Source organism: Neomonachus schauinslandi, chromosome 14, assembly GCF_002201575.2.
Source record: "Neomonachus schauinslandi chromosome 14, ASM220157v2, whole genome shotgun sequence".
NCBI lineage: Eukaryota > Metazoa > Chordata > Mammalia > Carnivora > Phocidae > Neomonachus > Neomonachus schauinslandi.
Window position 1 is genome coordinate 70,844,904 of NC_058416.1, and position 10,921 is coordinate 70,855,824.

Below are 10,921 nucleotides of genomic sequence, written 5' to 3' on the forward strand. Positions count from 1 at the left end.
TCAGGAATCAGCTTGGCTCCATATAACAGAAAACCTAGCTTACAATGGCTTAACCAAATAGGGGTCTTATTCCTCTCATGTAATAAGAAGTCCAGAGGTGGGCAGCCTAGCCCTTGTAACGGTGGGTTCTTGATGCCAGCAGAAACCCCCCGCTCCATCTATTATTCCTCATCCCCAGTGTGTGGGCTGTCAGCCTCAGGCTCATCCCCTCATGGTGCTCCATCTCCAGCACCTCCTCTACATTCCAGGCAAGGGCAAGGGCAAAGAGCAAAAGACATGCCAGCCAAGTCTACCCTCTTTTTAAAAAATGTATCCAGGGGCGCCTAGGTGGCTCAGTTGTTAAGTGTCTGCCTTCGGCTCAGGTCATGATCCCAGGGTCCTGGGATCGAGCCCTACATTGGGCTCCCTGCTCCGCGGGAAGCCTGCTTCTCCCTCTCCCACTCCCCCTGCTTGTGTTCCTTCCCTCGCAGTGTCTCTGTCAAATGAATAACTAAAATTAAAAAATAAAATAAAATAAAAATTAAAAAATGTATCCAAAACCCCTCTTAGCATCATCTGTTCACATCTCATTGGCAAGATCTCTGTGATCTCTATCCCATGGCCCCTAAAAGTTCACTTACCTGCTGGTGGTGACCAGACATTTCTCTGGTGAAGTTGAGTGAATTAATAGGATTGCCACATCCTGGACAATGCCTGCTTCCACCACAAAAACTTCTGAAAATACAAATGTATCAGCTCATCTTCTCCAAGAACGAGACACCAGGATGGGATTAGATGGGCAAGAGATTTATGGGAGAAACACCTGTAGACAGTAAAGGGCCAGGACAAGAGAAGGCAGGGAGAGCCTTTAGACCCTGATACAGGTCTCACACCTGCGAAAGGAGGGTAAGGAAGGAGGATTGGATAAGAAGAGTCTCAGATGACTATCCAGTTTGGGTAAAGTTTCAGCCAGGCCAACGAGGAGCCAAAGTTGTGTGTTGTAAGGATCCCACGTCTCCTAGGAATGGGCAGCAGTACCCACACTCTGCTCGGTCATCAGCTGAGAAGCCTTGGTGCAAAAGCAAACGCAGGGTGATTCAGAGGGGCAGTACCTGGGTCTGCCAGTCAACCATGCTCCCCCGGCAGAGGATCTAAGTGATGCACTTTCATGACCCCCATACAACATATTAGATTTTTGGATAAAAGGACCTCTAAAAAGCCACCCCTCACAATACCAACAGAAATAGGTCTGAAGTTCAAACACACATCCTGAATGTCCCGTGCTCTTCTCCCCCTCCACCTATTCCCCAGGATGGAAGAGGGAGTCACAATCATTGAGGGTCAAGTATCTGTCGGGATTGTTTTGTGTGCTTTTTGATCCCCATGTAGTCATTGAAGCAGGTATTGCCTCACTTACAGTAGGGTGGCCAAGCCTAGATGCCTAGGGGCAAGAATAAGCCAGTATCTGGGGTTTAGAGTTTCTGGGGTGGGAAATGGGTTCTTCCAAGACTTACATACTAAGGAATTGCATACGCACAGAAATGGGGGTGGTCCATATGCTGGGCAGGGGGAAAAAGGAAAGAAAGAGAAATGTCCCCTCTACTTTTTCTGATCTGGACCCTTCTGATCTGGGCAGTGCTGCAAGTCTCTCCTTATGCCCCCCAAGAGAACTGGTCCATGTCCTTATTGTGGCCTCAGTCTTATCAGTGATGATTGCTTAGATTTATCTTCCTCTGTTTTAACTCCTCAGTTATGTGCATAGGGTCCTTGTCATTGCTCATTCTTTTGGCTCGGTGAGCACTGGAGATTCTGTGGTAAAGGAGATGGATACTATCCCTGCCCTACCCAAGCTTCTGGTCTGGTGGGGAAGACGACAGTAAGACAGGAAAGATGCAGAAATGGGGAGTAGAGCATCCCATGGGAGGGCACAGCAGGGGAATAAAACTGGGGCTGGGGGTAGAGGAATTATTTTAAAGCCCATGCTAGCTTTATAGCTATTGTAGCCGATGATAGCTATTGTTTTGAATGCCTGGCATGCTCTCCCCTGTCAGCTTGCCCTTTCCCACCTCCTGTGGTCCAGGCAAAGCTCTCATTCACAATGCTCTGTCCCTCTGCCACCACCACCCAACTGAGCACTGAGCATGTGGATCTAGGCTGGCCCATCAGAACACCCATCCCCATAGCCACAGGGATTGGTTTAGGCCTGGGTATGGGAACCCAAGAGGGCCAGAGTCTTCCCTGAGCTGGGAGACAGGGACTTCTCTTCCTCTAAGATCATAAGTCATAAGGACAATATGGACTGGATCTGCTTGCCATTTTCCCAGACCACAGGGAAAAAGCCCTCTATGAATAGGCAAGAACGAGGCCAATGCACATAGAGAAGTAAATAAGGATGGGGTCAGCCATGGTGATATCTTTCAAGGGCCTGGAACCATTCCTGCCTGAAGTCCATGTCTAGAGTTTTAGTTAATGTGCATCACTAATGTTTTTTTTCCTTGTTTGTTTTTGTTTGTTTGTTTGTCTAAGCTAGCTTATGTAGAGTTCTGTCACTTGTTAACAGAATCATCCAGACTGATACATTGAGCCTTTCATCCTGAATTTTTGCTGCTTAGCCCAAAGTAAGGGATCCATAAATACTTGTTAGATGGATAGAGGTTGTAGGTAGAGGTTGATATTTTTCTTCCTCCATCCTGCTTTTCACCTTTTGAAGCCTAGTAATTGAAATGCTCTGTGAAGGGGCACCTGGGTGGCTCAGTCAGTTAAGTGTCTGCCTTCGGCTCGGGTCATGATCTGGGGGTCCTGGGATCAAGCCCTACATTGGGCTCCTCACTCAGCAGGGAGTCTGCTCAAGGATTCTGTCTCTCCCTCTCCCTCTGCCCCTCACTGCTTATGCTCTCTCTCTCTCAAATAAATAAAATCTTAAAAAAAAAAAAAAGAGGGGCACCCGGGTGGCTCAGTTGGTTAAGCGTCTGCCTTCAGCTCAGGTCATGATTCTAGGGTCCTGAGATCAAGTCCCACATCAGGCTCCTTGCTCAGGAGGAGTCTGCTTCTCCTTCTGCCTGCCGCTCCCCCCCTGCTTCTGCTCTCTGACAAATAAATAAAAAAAAACAAAAAAAATAAAAAAAAAAAAAAAAGGAAAAAAGTGTAACAAAATAGAAAATTAAAACATTAATTTAAAAAAAAAAGAATAAATAAATAAATATTTAAAAAAAGAAATGCTCTGTGGATAATTCCTGAATTCACTTTATTTTTTAAAAACACTTTATTACTTCTTTACTTTTGTTTCTAGCTTTACTGAGATATAACTGACATACAACATTGTGTAAGTTTAAGGTGTACATGTTGATTTGATACATACTTCATTTTTGATGTCTGAAAAATGCAGCCATACAACTATGGCTTTGTGGCAGCTTACAAGGGCATTTTCGTTAGGCACAGAGGGATCACCTTTAGTAACAAGTGAATTGGCTTTGCCCTAAAAAAAAATTAAAAGATCCAAAATGTAGCCCCAAGATCTCTAACAATAAAGAGTACCATGACTGAGCACCTTTTGAGTCCAGATCTTGGTTTCTAATACCGTTTTCCCAGAAGGAACCAGAGCCCCTTGGAGAAGGAACTGATTCTAGGACTGGAACAGGAAATATACAAATGAACCTGGAGCATCTTGTAGTGAGAGGGTAAGGAAGGGCCCAGCAACAATCGTACATTGATGGAGCTTTGTCAAAGGGACCCAGATCAAAATGATCAGAGCTGGAACGATTTGAACAATAAAATAAAGTAGTCCTGTTAGATTATAGCCCAAAGTATAATGTAAATACCAATGACTCGATACTAATATGGTGACTGAATAAAGAAAGAAGACAAATCTCCCATGCAGTAGAATTCCAAATAATATGTAGCTACCCTATCCTCAACGAAGGTGTAACTCCTCCCTCCTTAGGTGTGGGCTGTGCATGGTAACGTCCTTCCAAAGAGTACAGTATGGAAAGGCAGGCAAAAAGAGAGTCTTAACAGTGGAGAAAGCTGACACGCACCACCTCAGCCAGGGAATCAAGGTCACCATCAACAGTGACATTAAGATGAGTCAAGTCGGTAGCGCGTATCCTTGTTAGATTGTGATGAAAATGGCACTTTAGGGGTGCCTGGGTGGCTCAGTCGGTTAAGTGTCCGACTCTTGATTTCGGCTCAAGTCATGATCTTGGGGACGTGAGATCAAGCCCCACGTCAGGGGGGTCCGTGCTCAGCGGGGAGTCCGCTGGAGATTCTCTCTCTCCTTCTGCCCCTCCCCCTGCTCACATGCACACACTCTCTCTAAAATAAAATAAAATAAATAAAATCTTTAAAAAAAGAAAGAAAGAAAATGGCACTTTACCTCTGTGGTCTTCCTCCTAAAAATTCATAACTCTGGTCTAATTATTAGAAAAAAATACCTGATCAGTACTCCTCAGAACAGCCAAGGTCTTCAAAAACAAAGAAAGTCTGAGAAACTGTCCCTGCCAAGAGGAGCCCAAGGAGACCCGACAACTAACTGTAATACAGTACCCCATATAGAATCCTAGAGCAGAAAAAGAACATTAGGGGGGGCAACTGGGTGGCTCAGTCGTTAAGCGTCTGCCTTCGGCTCAGGTCATGATCCTGGAGTCCCGGGATCGAGTCCCGCATCCGGCTCCCTGCTCGGCAGGGAGTCTGCTTCTCCCTCTGCCCCTCCCCCCTCTCATGTGCTCTCTGTCTCTCTCATTCTCTCTGTCTCAAATAAATAAATAAAATCTTAAAAAAAAAAAAAAAAGAATCCTAGAGCAGAAAAAGAACATTGGGGGGGCGACTGGGTGGCTCAGTCGTTAAGCGTCTGCCTTTGGCTCAGGTCATGATCCCAGAGTCCTGGGATTAAGCCCCATATCGGGCTCTCTGCTTGGTGGGGAGCCAGCTTCTCCCTCTCCCTCTACCTCTCCCCCTGCTCATGCTCTCCCTCTGTATCTCTGTGTCTCAAATGAATAAATAAAAAATCTTCAAAAAAAAATTAGGTAAAAACTAAGGAAATCTGAACAAAGTATGGACTTTGGTTATCGATAGTGGTTCATTAATGGCCAATGACTGACTAACAGGGTGGGGTATAAAGCCCAGCTCCCTGGCCTGAGGGCAGGACAAACTCCACAGTGTAATAAATACCCCAGAGCTCCATTAATTGTAACAAAGTTACCATACTAATATAAGATGTTAATAAAGAGGAAAACTGGGTGTGGGCCGGGTGGGAACCATCTGTACTATCTTTGCAATTTTTCTTTGTATATCTAAAATGTTCTAAAAAATTAAGCTTATTTTTTTTTAATGTATCGTGATCAGAGTTAGCAACAAACACGAATAGAGTGCTGTGAAGCTCTCAGTCGTCACTGGCCTTAAGACCTCACCCTCTTTTCTTGAAGGCTAGTCGATTTGAAAAGGGGACCCACAAAAAGCAGAGAGCATGGGCTGACTGCTCAGGTGTTCTGTGAATAGGGGTAAGGGCCCAAAACAACCCCAGAGAAATGCAGACTAAAGAGAGTTCAACAGCTTCCTTTTATTCGAATGGAGGAGTTGAGTTCATTTAGAAAATACCTATCTTCTGTGGTAGCCCAGGCCAGCCGCGCTGCATGGAAACCTCTCGGGCAGTGAGAAATAAGACACAGAAGTGACAGGGAACTGTGGCATAGCAAGGAGTTTTGAATTTATGTCAGACAGGCTCACCTCATGGCGGTTGACATACTCCCTCTTCCAGAATAAAAAGCGACAAATGACCCCCCCCCCAGCGTTCTAGATCCCTCTGCTGGGGCACATTCCTCATTCTCCTAGGAAAGCTGAGGACACGGGACTTCAGGTGTACCTCTGAGCACCAGGGCCAAGGGTACCTTCCATGTCAGGTATCCCTTTCACCACAGCTCTTTGGCAGGTTCTGTAGAAAAGCAAAAACTGGGTCCAGGCCAGCTGCCTCACCAGTTCCCATACCTGTCCCAGCCTTTGGGGGCCTGGCCTAGCTCACGGTCTTGCCCATTATGGGTGGTCACACAAAACGGATGAGGGTAAGGGTGGCAAATGGCTTCTCCCTCGCAGAAGCCCTGTGAGTGAGAACCACACAGTAAGTTGGAATCTGCCATCTGACACTATCAAGCCTTTTGCTTTTCATTTTATGATGCCATCTGTCACACAGATACTTTTAATCTTGATACAGTCATATTAAATTTTTTCCTCAAAGGCTTGCAGTTTTTGCATCTTATTTAAGAGATCCTTTCTACCCTGATGTTTTGTGTTTTTTTTAAGATTTATTTATTTATTTGAGAGAGAGAGAGAGAGAGAGAGAGTGCACGAGTGGGGATGGGGCAGAGGGAGAGGGAGAGAGAGAATCCGAGTATCTCAAGCAGACCCCCTTGCCAAGCGAGGATTCCCTATGCAGGGGCGGATCCCACGACCCCAAGATCATGACCAGAGCCGAAACCAAGAGTCAGATGCTTAACCAACTGAGCCACCCAGGCGCCCCCCATTTTTTCCCATTTAGACAGCTTTGATACATCTGAAATTCATTTATGGTCTTGTGTGACATAGGGATCCAATTCTTTTCTCCATCTGAATAATCTGCTGTCTCAGTGCCACCCCTTCACCACGGACCTGCTGATCTGGGCTGAGTCAGAGGGAGCCGGTCAGACTCGGCGGAAGCCTGTCAGAGCTGCTGCCCGCCTGGGTGCTAAATATTGGTCCTGCAGCACCTTAGAAGCTGCGTCGATGAAGGAAGATACCTCTTACGGCTTTTTTTTTTTTTTTTTTTACTCTTTTGGATGTTTATTTATTTTAAGTCATCTCTACACCTGATGTGGGGCTCAAACTCACAATCCTGAGATCAAGAGTTGCATGCTCCCCCTATGAAACCAGCCAGGCACCCACCCACCCACACACACACACCCTTACGGCTTTTAGAAAAGTTGCAACTTAAAACTGTAGGAACTTTGGGTGGGAGGACGGGTTAGCCTGGTGATGGGTATTAAAGAGGGCACGTTCTGCACGGAGTACTGGGTGTTATGCGCAAACAATGAATCATGGAACACTACATCTAAAACTAATGATGTAATGTATGGTGATTAACATAACAATAAAAAACCCTGTAGGGATGCCTGGGTGGCTCAGTCGGTTAAGCGTCTGCCTTCAGCTCAGGTCATGATCCAGGGTCCTGGGATCGAGTCCCACATCGGGCTCCTTCCTCAGCAGGGAGCCTGCTTCTCCCTCTGCCTGACTCTGTCTCTCTCTCTCTCTCTGATAAATAAATAAAATCTTAAAAAAAAAAAAAAACCCTGTAGGAACTTTGGGGCGCCTGGGTAGCTCAGTCGTTAAGCATCTGCCTTCGGCTGAGGTCATGATCCCAGGGTCCTGGGATCGAGCCCCGCATCGGGCTCCCTGCTCGGCACCCACTCTCCCTGCTTGTGTTCCCTCTCTCCCTGTGTCTCTCTCTGTCAAATAAATAAATAAAATCTTTAAAAAAACAAAACAAAACAAAAACTGTAGGAACTTTCTAGGCAGCGCGAAGAGTGGCACGCAGTCATTGCTCCAAATCCAGGCTTTAAAGTTGGACAGACAGCCTCAGATGCCACATTCCCTCCCAGCCATGTTCCTTCCTAGTGCTCTGTGACCGCTCCTTGGGAGCCCCTGCTCCAACCACATCCTCCCCTGCAGCTCTTCCCTGGCTGCCTCCCTCTGTGTCCCCTCCCCAAATTACCAAGGGGACAGGTGGGCCCTGGACAAAGGGAGCCCACTCTATGGGACTTAAATTTCGGCTCCCCGGAAGCAGAGAGTGAGGCAGACGGGGATTCTCCTGCAAGGGATTGACGGAGGAAGGGCCCCAGGGGAGAAACCTGTAAAGAATCGAGGGAAGCTGGACAGAGCCGGAGAAGGAGCCAAGCAAATTGGAGCTCTCAGGAGAGGTCTAGCCGCAGCCTGATCCCCCAGGGAGTTCTGGGGTATTTATTACCCTGCGGAGTTTGTCCTGCCCTGAGGCCAGGGAGCTGGGCTTTATACCCCACCCTGTTAGTCAGTCATTGGCCGTGGGCCGAACTGGCGGTGTGTGTCACCTCCCAGGCATCTCCTAGCAGGGCAGCTCCCATTAGCTAAGAGAATCCTCCAAAGAAGGATGGAGCCATGAGCTTTTAGCAGCCAACACCCAGAGAAGCTGGAACATAGGTGCACTGGCCTATGAAGAGGACCGGGCAGGGCACCAAGAGCATCCACCACAGAGACCAAATCTCAGTATATGCTGCAATTCAGTGTGAATTATGAAGAAATAGTCTCAGCAGTGACTGAGGACGTGATGATGAGAAAAAATTAGTGAAAAATATGCACTTGGACAGATCATCACAAAGCTGTATCTGGGATTCATCTATTTTACTATGTGCTGCTCATTACCTTTTACTGGATTAATTGAATTGTCCTTCGACTTTCTTTTTACTGATGACAAAAGAAATCTACGTTCACTGTAAATTATTCAGATGCTAAAGTAATTTATCTCTTAGAAAGTAACACTTCCGGGGCGCCTGGGTGGCTCAGTCGGTTAAGCATCTGCCTTTGGCTAAGGTCATGATCCCAGGGTCCTGGGATCGAGCCCCGCATCAGGCTCTCTGCTCAGAGGAGAGCCTGCTTCTCCCTCTCCCTCTCCTTCTGCCTGCTCCTCTACCTACTTGTGACCTCTCTCTCTGTCAAATAAATGAAATCTTTAAAAAAGAAAGAAAGAAAGTAAAACTTCCCCGTAATGTCATACAACCTCTCCCCATACCCTCATCCTGATAAAACCCGTTTTTTTTTTTAAGATTTTATTTATTTATTTTTTTTTAAGAGAGGGAGAGAGAGGTAGGTGAGAGAGAATCTTAAGCAGACTCCACACCCAGCACAGAGCCCCACACAGGGCTTGATCCCACAACCCTGAGATCATGACCTGAGCCGAAATCAAGAGTCAAACGCTTAGCTGAGAGGCACCCAGGTGCCCCTAAGATTCTACTTTTTTAAGTAATCTCTGCACCCAATGTGGGGCTTGAACTTACAATTCTGAGATCAAGAGTCACATGCTCTACTGAGCGAGCCAGCCAGGCACCCCCTGATAACCACTGTTAAGAGTTGGAAATATATTACCTCCAGTATTAGCTATAGAAATCACTGTTTTGAAAGGTCTAGAAAGCAGAGGAGATCTCATTAAATATGATCCAGTAAAAACCCTTAGCAAACATAGTTAATGGTAAGTTTGAAAGCTCGCTTTCTGAGATGGGGACAGAGATGCCTGCTTGCCTCACAAATATTCATCAACATCCTAAAGGCCCTAGGCCATGCAAGATGGCAATCATTAAGAAAAGTTTGGACAGAAAGATGTAAAACTGCCATTATTCAATAGTGACATGATTGTGCAGAGAAAGCCAGATGAATCTAAAAATAAAGTATCAGAATAAATAAGTTACTCTAGCAAGTTTGTTGACACAGTCAAGATAAAAACACACTGTTACACACAGCACCGGGTATAAAATGAAATGTAAAAAAGCGCTTGTATGATGGCATCAAAAATTAAAATATCTAGAAATCAACATAAAAAAATTTGTGCATAGGGGCGCCTGGCTGGCTCAGTGGTGGAGCATGCGACTCTTGATCTCAGGGTTGTGAGTTCAAGCCCCACATGGGGGTAGAGACCACTTAAACATAAAATCTTAAAAAAAAAGAAAGTTGTGCATGATCTCTATACAAAAACCCCCAACAAACCTTTAAAACATTATTGAGAAAAAGTGAAGGATTTTTGAGACACTGCTCAGGAATCTCATATTAAGGCTTTTATGTAGGCCTATTTGGGTGGGTGAGTTTCTGTCCCTTCCCTAGGCTACCATCTTTCCATGAGCATTGAACAAATCAATAGCAATATTTACATGTCAGGAACAGCCAAAAATACATGACATGCACGCTTCCCTTTATCTTCAGAACAAGCCTGCCCACTGTTACTATCTCCATTGTAGAAGAGGAAACTGAGGGTCAGAGAGTTTAAATAACTTGCCCCAAGTCACCCAGACAGCAAATTCTAATCCAGGCCTGTCTGACTCAGGAAACACTGCTCAGAATCACCATTCAATGGCTGGAAACTCAGTCTTCAGATTTACGGCGAGGCAATCCTTTGAAGTCCAAGGCTGTAGGAACATTTATAAAATTAATTTCAAAAATTCCATAAAGGAGCAAGGGTTGATCCTTATGCCAAAAACTCTAGGTGTGAGTTCACCATCTGGGGGGGGGGCTATTGGCAAGACTGCCATCACTTGCGTGTGCAATGTGGGCATCTCGGCCACTAGGTGGCCCTGCAGCTCTTTGCGGCGCCATTTCCACCCGCCGTAGCTGGTTTGCTCCTAGTGGCCAAACCACAAGAAAGCAGAGAAATGAGAAAAATAAGCACAATGTAGAGCATTTTTTGAGAAAAGATTAATGTACTAAATTTAAAAGATCATTCTACATTCTGACTGTTTCCTTCCTACTCTTTTGGGTGGTAATGGACGATTGTTCCTATCGTGCGGACCCACCCCCCCCACCATCTTAAAAAAAAATCTTACTGAACTGTGAATTCTGAAAGTCTGGAATCAGTAAAGTACCAGCTTCCCATGAAAAACAGATCCAAGTCAAATATCTTGATGTGGTTGAAAGATTCCCAGCCCTCTGAGCAGCGTTTCTGGAAATAAACAAGCTAAAGTGCCTGCAAAAGTTAAATACAGTCATGCACATTGTATTTAGAAGCTCTTTTTTAAAAATTGATAGTGAAATGAAAAGATGTTGATAAAAGAGTCATGAAATCGAGGAAGCTCAGAGTCAGTAGGAATTTCCCCAGGGAAATACTGACATCAATTCTTAAATAGTTGGACGTCAGGAGGGTACAAACATATGGGAAGTCGGTTTTAGAGAAAGTAAAGCAAAA